Source organism: Bos indicus, chromosome 10, assembly GCF_029378745.1.
Source record: "Bos indicus isolate NIAB-ARS_2022 breed Sahiwal x Tharparkar chromosome 10, NIAB-ARS_B.indTharparkar_mat_pri_1.0, whole genome shotgun sequence".
Classification (NCBI taxonomy): Eukaryota; Metazoa; Chordata; class Mammalia; order Artiodactyla; family Bovidae; genus Bos; species Bos indicus.
In genome coordinates this window covers 69,035,189-69,044,097 of record NC_091769.1, presented here as the reverse complement: position 1 = coordinate 69,044,097, position 8,909 = coordinate 69,035,189, and the positions used below count along the sequence as shown (strand labels likewise).

The following is an 8,909-nucleotide window of genomic DNA, read 5'->3' as shown; positions in this document are numbered from 1 at the left end:
CAGTCTCCCAAGTCAATTGAAATAAAAGCAAAAATAGACAAATGGAAACTAATCAAACTTATAAACTTTTGCACAGCAAAGGAAACCATAAACATTATGAAAAGATAATCTATGAACTGCGAAAAAAAATATCTGCAAATGATTCGACAGACAAGGGCTTCACCTCCAAAATAAACAAGCAGTTCATACAACTCAATAACAACAACAACAACAAAGCAACTCAAAAACAACAAAGCAACCCAATAAAAAAATGGACAGAAGACCTAGTCGTTTCTCCAGAGAGGACATACAGATGGCCAATAGGCATGTGAAAAGACACTCAACATTGCTAATTATTAGAGAAATGTAAATAAGACGATAACAAGGGACCACCTCACACAGGTCAGAATAGCCATCATTAAGAAGTCTACAAGTAACGAATGCTAGAGAGGGAGTGGAGAAAGGGAATCCTATGCTGTTGCAGGGAATAGACACTGGTGCAGCCACTATGGCGAACAGCATGGAGGGTCTTTTAAAAACTAAAAATAGAATTGCCATATGATTCAGCAACACATACCTGGGCTTATATCCAGAGAAAACTCCAATTTGTAAAGGTTCATGTACCCCAGTGTTCATAGCAGCACTATTTACAATAACCAAGGCATGGAAGTAACCGAGGTGACCACTGACAGATGAATGGATGAAGAAAATGTGGTTCATACACACAGTGGAATATAAAAGAATGAAACAATGCCATTTGTAGCAACATGAATGGGCCTGGAGATTACCATACCAAGTGAAAGTGAAAGTGTTAGTCGCTTAGTCATGCCCAACTATTTGCAATCCCATGGACTGCAGCCCGCCAGGATCCTCTGTCAGTAGGATTTTCCAGGCAAGGATACTGGAGTGGGTTGCCATTTCCTTCTCCAGGGGATCTTCCTGACTCAATAATCGAACCTGGGTCTCCTGCACTGCAGGGACATTCTTTGGTAAGTTAAAAAGAGAAAGACAAATTACCATATTATGACATATGTGGAATTTAAAACATGACAAATAAACTTATTTACAAAATAGAAACAGACTCATAGACACAGAAAACAAACTTACAGTTACCAAAGGGGAAGACGCTGGGGAGGGATAAATTAGGAATTTGGGATTAGCAGATACAAACTACTGTATATGAAATAGATAACCAACAAGGCTCTACAGTGTAGCACAATGAACTATATTCAATATCCTGTAATAAACTATAATGGAAAAAAAATAAAAAAGAATGTATGTATGTGTCTGTGTGTGTGTGTAACTGAATTACTTTGCTGTATATCAGAAACTAACACAACACTGTACATCAGTTATACTTCAGTGTTAAAACTTCACTTTTATTTTTATATTGCACCCACATTAATCATTATGGGGGGGATTAATGTGCAAGTTTAATTTCATAATCTGCAGTAAAAAACTTACTTAGACTATTACATATACAATTAGAAGCTGAATGCTGGCAGAGATATCCACGTGTTAATATGTAGGTATATCTAGCAGTGAGATCTTTAAAACAAGAAAAGAATTTCACAAACTGGAACAAATACTCAGAACTGAAAATAGCATATGCACAATCCCATTCCTAGCACACGTACTTAAGACATTTTTGCATCCATATGTTTCAGACCTCCTTCACCTTTTTTATATTTCAGTCTGTCAGAGCATATGGGTTAAGGTTTTCATCATAAATAATCTTTTGTTCAAGTGAAAAGAATTGGTCCTATCTTGGCCATAAGATTCTGAAAAAGCCCTCATCACAAACTCCGTCTTCAGGTCAGCAGGGTGCCATCAGCCCTAACAATCATTTTTTATTTCTTTCTAAATATAAACACAAGGATTTAGTGCACAGAGCCCCTGACTCACAATTGGATTGCAGTGGGTATTCCCAGATCTTAGAGACACCTGAAAGCCTTGGTTCTCCCATCTCACCCTCACAGATGCAGGAATTATTAAACTGGAAGCTGAACAGAAGAGATGTGTAAACATAATTCACTCTACTAGGACGCCTGCTTGCTTTAAAGTCAAAATTACCACACATTCGTCATCATCTGACAATAATAATTTGTGATTTTCAGTTTTGTGATTTTCAGTTTCTATCGACCATAAAAATCAGTGTGAACTTACACCTCTATTTGTGACCAATGGCAAGTAAAAAAAAAAAGCGATGTTTAAAAGCCAGGAAATAGAAATTTACCCTCATAATTAATAAGCCAATGGGGTTAAAGCTATGGTGGGAGTAGAGCCAGGGGAAGCCACACTCTTTGTGGAGTAAATGGGGCATGGGGGAGGGTGCACACCCCAATACTCTCTTCTCTAAAATGAATGTCACTCAGATGACAAATTAAAATAATAACCTACTCCACACAGGTAGATAATTTTTCTCGCAGCTATAGTTCTCATTTGGTGTTTATGGGAAACACTTCAGAATGACTTAATATGATTTTAATGGCAGTAGGAAAAGAAGTTAGAGCTCTTAAAGAAAGGAACAAAGGTAAATGTGCAAGTGCCACTGAGGCCGACCACAGGTATACACACCTGGGCCCTGGTTGGAGACAGAAGCCCTGCATCTTCATGGGTTGCCCTGATGTGTTGCCTTTCAAAAGTGATGCAGGACATGATTTCCCCCTTTGTATTTAGAGCTATTTAAACAACTGTTCATCTGGGACTCACAAGGAATTAAAGTGAGGAAAAGTTCAGAAGCACTTATAAGAAGTACTCATTAAAAATCTGAAGGACTACTTAATGTGCTGTAATGGCAACTACATCTCCCCAAGGGTTGCCCCCAAGAGATGCCACCACCCCAAGCAACCTTACTGTAAAAATACTTAATTCAAGTATGCATTCATTTGTCAGTTTATCCCAGCATTCATTCAGGGGATAGGGACTGTGCTCTAGCTCCGAGCTGGGCTCTCTGCAAGGAGCTGGGATTACTTCAGTGAACAAGACAGGCCAGGTCTCTGCCCTCATAGTAGGTCTGCACTCTCACTACATTTTGGAATTCAGTATAAATGACCATCTTGTGCCCTGTTGCAAAATACTGTAGAAATATATAATATTTTATCTTTAATTACTTATTCATTTGATCAACAAATATTTAGTGAGTATCTGTTGTGGGAAAAAGAGGGGGGAAAAGTGGAAATGGTGACAGATTTCATTTTCTTGGGTTCCAAAACCACTGTGAACAGTGACTGTAGCCACAAAATTCAAAGATGCTTGCTCCTTGGAAGAAAACCTATGACCAACCTAGACAGCATATTAAAAAGCAGAGACACCACTTTGCTGACCAAGGTGCATATAGTCAAAGCTATGGTTTTTCCAGTAGTCATGTATGGATGAAAGAGTTGGACCATAGAGAAGGCTGAATACCCAAGAATTGATACTTTTGAGAAGACTGCTAGAGAAGACTCTTGAGAGTCCGTTGGACTGCAAGAAGATCAAACCAGTCAATCCTAAAGGAAATCAACCTTGAATGTTCATTGGAAGGACTGACATTAAAGCTGAAGCTCCAATACTCTGGCCACCTGATGTGAAGAGCCGACTCACTGGAAGAGACCCTGATGCTGGGAAAGATTGAACATGAAAGGAGAAGAGGGCGGCAGAGAATGAGATGGTTAGATAGCATCACTGGCTCAATGACATGCTGCTGCTACTGCTGATAAGTCGCATCAGTCGTGTCCGACTCTGTGCGACCCCATAGATGGCAGCCCACCAGGCTCCCCCTGGGATTCTCCAGGCAAGAATACTGGAGTGGTTTGCCATTTCCTTCTCCAGTGCACGAAAGTGAAAAGTGAAAATGAAGTCGCTCAGTCGTGTCCGACTCTTCACGACCCTTGGTTTGAGCAAACTCCAGGAGATAGTGAAGGACAGGGAAGCCTGGCATGCTGCAGCCCATGGGGTCTCAAAAAGTTGAACAACAACACCTGTTGTGGATTTGGATACACTCTGAAACAGCATACTTCATTTTGTTTTTGTCTTAACTAGGTGAGGTTCAGTCTGAGCTAAACTGTCAACTGGCTTTTGGATCTGATCACCCTCCCAAAACTCTATTTGTAATGCTAGTGTATGGTACATGGGAGATGCTTCAAATATGATTTTTGAATGAATTATTTTTAGTGAGTGAACACACTTCAGGAATTACACATTCTAGCCTACTCCTTTTTTGAATTCCAAGTGCCATTCACTTTGGTATTTTGTGTTTTGTGTTTAACTATTTCACTGTTTCAAGAGAATAGCAAGCAAAAGTGAAAGGGTCCAGATATCTTATTATCTTCGGGGTCTTCTGTTCAAAACTTTGCAGACTACAAGGTATATTGTTGTTGTTCAGTCGCTCCACTGTGTCTGACTCTTTGCCACCCCATGGACTGTAGCGCACCAGGCTTCACTGTCCTTCACCATCTCCCAGAGCTTTTCAAACTCCTGTCCATTGCGTCGGTGATGCCATCCAACCGTCTCGTCCTCTGTTGTTCCCTTCAATCTTTCCCAGCATAAGTAAAAATAGGGCTTCTTTGGTAGCTCAGCTGGTAAAGAATCCACCTGCAATGCAGGATACCCTGGTTAGATTCCTGGGTCAGGAAGATCCACTGGAGCAGGAATAGGCTACCCTCCAGTATTCTTGGGCTTCCCTGGTGGCTCAGCTGGTAAAGAGTCTACCTGCAATGCAGGAAACCTGGGTTGGATCCCTGGGTTGGGAAGATCCCCTGGAGAAGGGAACAGCTACCCACTCCAGTATTCTGGCCTGGAGAATTCCATGGATTGTATAGTCCATGGGGTCACAAAGAGTTCGACATGACTGAACAACTTTCACTTTCAGTAAAGAAAAGGGGAAATTTTATAAATGGCAATTTTCACATTCTCACAGAAATCCCTGGCATTTTCATTAAGGCATCTATTCTGTGCTTCAGCCAGTTGGACATATCTCTCAATAAACTGTGCTATATTCACTCTTATTTCCAGGCCTTTGTTCCCTCTGCTGTCCCCCCAACTGGACCATCCTCCACATTAATCTGTGAGTTAGTCACTCAGTCACTTAGTCGCTTAGTCTGACTCTGTGAGACCCCATGGATGGTAGCCCGCCAGGCCCCTCTGTCCACGGGGATTCTTCAGGCGAGAATACTGGAGTGGGTAGCCATGCCCTCCTCCAGGGGATCTTCCTGACCCAGGGATCGAACCCAGGTCTCCTGCATTGCAGGCAGATTCTTTACCATCCAAGCCACCAGGGAACCCCAGGTTAGTCTGTCCTGACCTAATCCTAGCATGCTCTTGAACGTCCAACACAGATGTATTCCTTTTTTCCTAAGAGTCTCCCCTGAGTTATACCACAACCCCCCCTCCTCCCCCTCAGCAGGCCATATTGCCCTATGATGTGTCATTATCTCATGACGTTTTTGTTGCTCTGTTCGGTGTTCAACTTGCTCTGCATGTATATCTCAAGGTCAGTGTTCTGGGTGTGCTGCTTGTCCCTAGAACCATCCTCTTCCCTTCTCCACTCTGTTCTGTATATTGGGGTGCTGACCTTCAGTGGGCCCCCTTTTTCTCTGGTTTTCTGGTTTGGGGGTCCGTTTAACCAATGACAGCCACCCTCAGGAAATCAGAGGGTGGGAGGGGAGAGTGCATGGCGTCTGTTGCTCAGTCCCCTCCCTGATGGGTCGTGGCATGTCAGCGTTTCTCTCCTGGAGGGGTCCCAGCTCCTGTTAGGTGGCTCCCTCCTAGGGTGACAGCCACAACCATGGCTGCAGACTGCCCTCGGTTCCAGTAACTGCTCCTTCCCTTTATCCCTTCATTATTAGGAGCAGTAATGGCTCCCAGTGCTGCTGGTCCCATGGGGCTTCACCATCCCTCGTAGGCTCCCTATCCCCACCAACACATTTGTAAATAGTCCCTTCATTCATCTCTCCTCAATTACCATGCTTGAGTGCACCATCTATTCCTTGCCAGGACCCTGACTGATAGATGCAGCAACTGTGGCTTTTGCCTCTATGTATCCCATGGATTATACCTCTATATAGACCCCACAGCTTCTACCTCACTGTAGGTGCTTAATAAGCATTTGGTGAAGGAAGGAATAAAACCAAGCATGAACTGCCACACCTGAATTAACATTTTATGATTCACAGAAAAAAAAATCTTTATGAACTATGGCTCCTCAAACAATAGGAAGATTCACTTTGGGCTAGCATTTATATGTGACTAGGTGAAGTGCACACCATTTATTTTGTTTTCATAGTGTTTCAGGCTTCCATTGAATTTATATTAATAATACTAATTAATCTGTATTAGATATAGTTCATATATTTAAAGCCATTTATTCTGGGGAAAAAATTAGTTGGGTTAGGTGAATAGAGCAGGGCTTCCCCCAGGGCTCAGCAGTAAAGAGTCCACCTGCAATGCAGGAGACGCAGGAGACATGGGTTCAGTCCCTCAGTCAGGAAGATCCCCTGGAGGAGGAAATGGCCGTCCAGAATTTTTGCCTAGAGAATCCCATGGACTGCGGAACTTGGCAGGCCACAGTCCGTAGGGCTGCAGAGAGTCAGACACAACTGAACACACACACATGCATAGGTGAATGGAAGTTTCCATTTTTCCCCCTTCCTTTTCTCTTTTTCATTTCTTTTTATAGGAGTCTCTTAACTGATAATACATCCATACCAGGTTCTGTCCCGGCTTTTCTCTAAACCTGTTTTTGTATACCTCAATCTGACTGTTGAAAATCAAATTCATCTGATAAATAGACAAGCTGTCAATCTCTTCAGAAAGTCTCAGTTTTTTCACCAGGTTACCTACTTCCTGTTCTACTGGATGTCCAAGGGGCCACCTGACATATACCTATAACCCATGGGTGAAAGAAGTGTGTTAGCTCTATGAAGTAGAGATTAAAAGACAGGTGGGCACAGATAACCTCAAGAACAGGTGAGATGACTCCCTGGGCAGTGATATTTCTAAAGGGTGGAGGCTGGCACCTCTCACAGGTTAACTCAGATAGACACTGCTTGGTCTTCCTTCTTCAGTGGTCTTCCTTAATAAACATTTATGTTGTTCAACATTGTCTTTTAGAGTCAGAGGTTGGCCCATGACCATGAAACACATGTGCCTTGATCCATGCTGGTGTGAGTAGCACCCATATCTGATTAATATCCTGTCAGTATACTAAAAGTATAACTCTTACTGTTTACCAAGAATTTGCAATTAGTGAAGTTCTAGCTAATATGGGCCATGATGGAGTTGGCTGGATCAGTGAGGAGCAACCCAGGTTGAGGATGGTGGATATGCCAGGGTCCTACTGCTCAAAACCGTAACAGTGGTGTAGCCAGATTGAGAGTTACAACAATGAACCTTGAGGGATTTATTTAAAAAAAAAAAAAAAAAGGCAAAATCATGTCAGCCAAATGATTCATCATTTTAGCTACTGTAGAATCAAACCTATGAGGGAGATTTTGGCACCTATTGTTTCTATTCCTAAAAATTCAGAGAGGAAGGGGGAAAAAAATCTATCACATACTAACTCCAAATTTTTATTTTATAAGAGGAAAAAATGATTCATAATTAGTTAGCTGCAAAGAACTACATACTGACACTCTTCTGATAATGTATCCAATACCATTTCTACTTTTTCCCAGGATGAAATTGTGGGGTGAAACTGGATGGGTTTTCAAAAGGTAAATATAACAAGGATTTAATCCTTTCTAGCTTCTGACCTTTATTACATTTTGAGTTTATTTGGAGTTCAGACAGTACTAGCCTACCCACCCTCTAGAGATAATAAGTAAATAATCAAATGACCCAAATAAGATTTACCCCAGAAATAAGGGGATGGGAAGCAATGAGCATTAAGAAGCAGCGGCACTGGTGGTACAGAGTTTGAGCTTTAATATCATGGCTTTCTTTACGGGTAGAGGTCTGACACCACTCACCCCCCTACCCAAGATGCTCATTTCTTCTTTACACTTATACAAATGACATCTACTTATAATTCCTATGGATTAAAAAAAAAATCTGAAACCATTTCATCATGACAGGTAGAATAGTTTTAAAAGATAAACAAAATAGGTAAAGAAACACTTTACAATCCAAGCAGCCACAAACAGCTCAGGTTAACATCAGAAATGGGGAAGTACTAGGACAATTCTGCAGCACTGAAGGAAGTCTTTGAGTTGAATAATTGAATTAAGAGACAGCTAACATCGCTTTATGAAAACGATACCTCGTGTACTTACTAGTTGGAGTGCTTTAAAGGGCATTTACTGCCATGGAAAGAAAGTGGAACACAATGGATGTCATATAATTGTTTAAAAGCCATTGGATGTTGTTAACAATGAAGATTATTGGCTAAAACCACATCTATTGTGTAAGGTAAAATAGCTGGTTGGATTAAAAAATTGTTCAAAACCTTCAAAAAGTGAGTGAATGTTAATGGTAATTTTTTTTTAACTGAAGAGAGGTTATCAGTAAGGGTGAAATAATAGCTTTGAAAAGAAATGACAAATGGGAAGAGTACATACAATCCAACCTCATTACATTTGACTATTGTGGTATCTTCTCTGACACCATGTACTAAATTTCCAGGTATTTTTAACCCTATTATGTTTACTGTCTCATAATAACTTCCCTTTCTGAAGACGAGATGAAAAGAAAGGGGAGTGTTTAACAGAATTCTCTTCTGTGTGTTGACTGTGATTAAGTAAATGTAAGTAAGTGTTAGTCACTCAGTCATGCTCGACTCTTTGCAACCCCCTGGACTGCAGCCCATCAGGCTCCTCTGTCCATGAGATTTTCCAGGCAAGGATACTGGAGTGGGTTGCCATTTCCTTCTCCAGGGGATCTTCCCAACCCAGGAATTGAACCTGGGTCTCCTGCACTACAGGCAGATTCTTTACCGACTGAGCTACAAGGGA

At 41.5% G+C, this 8,909-nt stretch overlaps 1 non-coding gene across 1 annotated transcript; it reads right to left on the bottom strand.

Moving 5' to 3' along the window:
• Positions 1 to 8,837: 8,837 nt before the first annotated feature.
• On the bottom strand, positions 8,838 to 8,909 carry TRNAY-GUA (transfer RNA tyrosine (anticodon GUA)). The gene has a single exon. It is a non-coding gene; the product is annotated as a tRNA-Tyr (tRNA).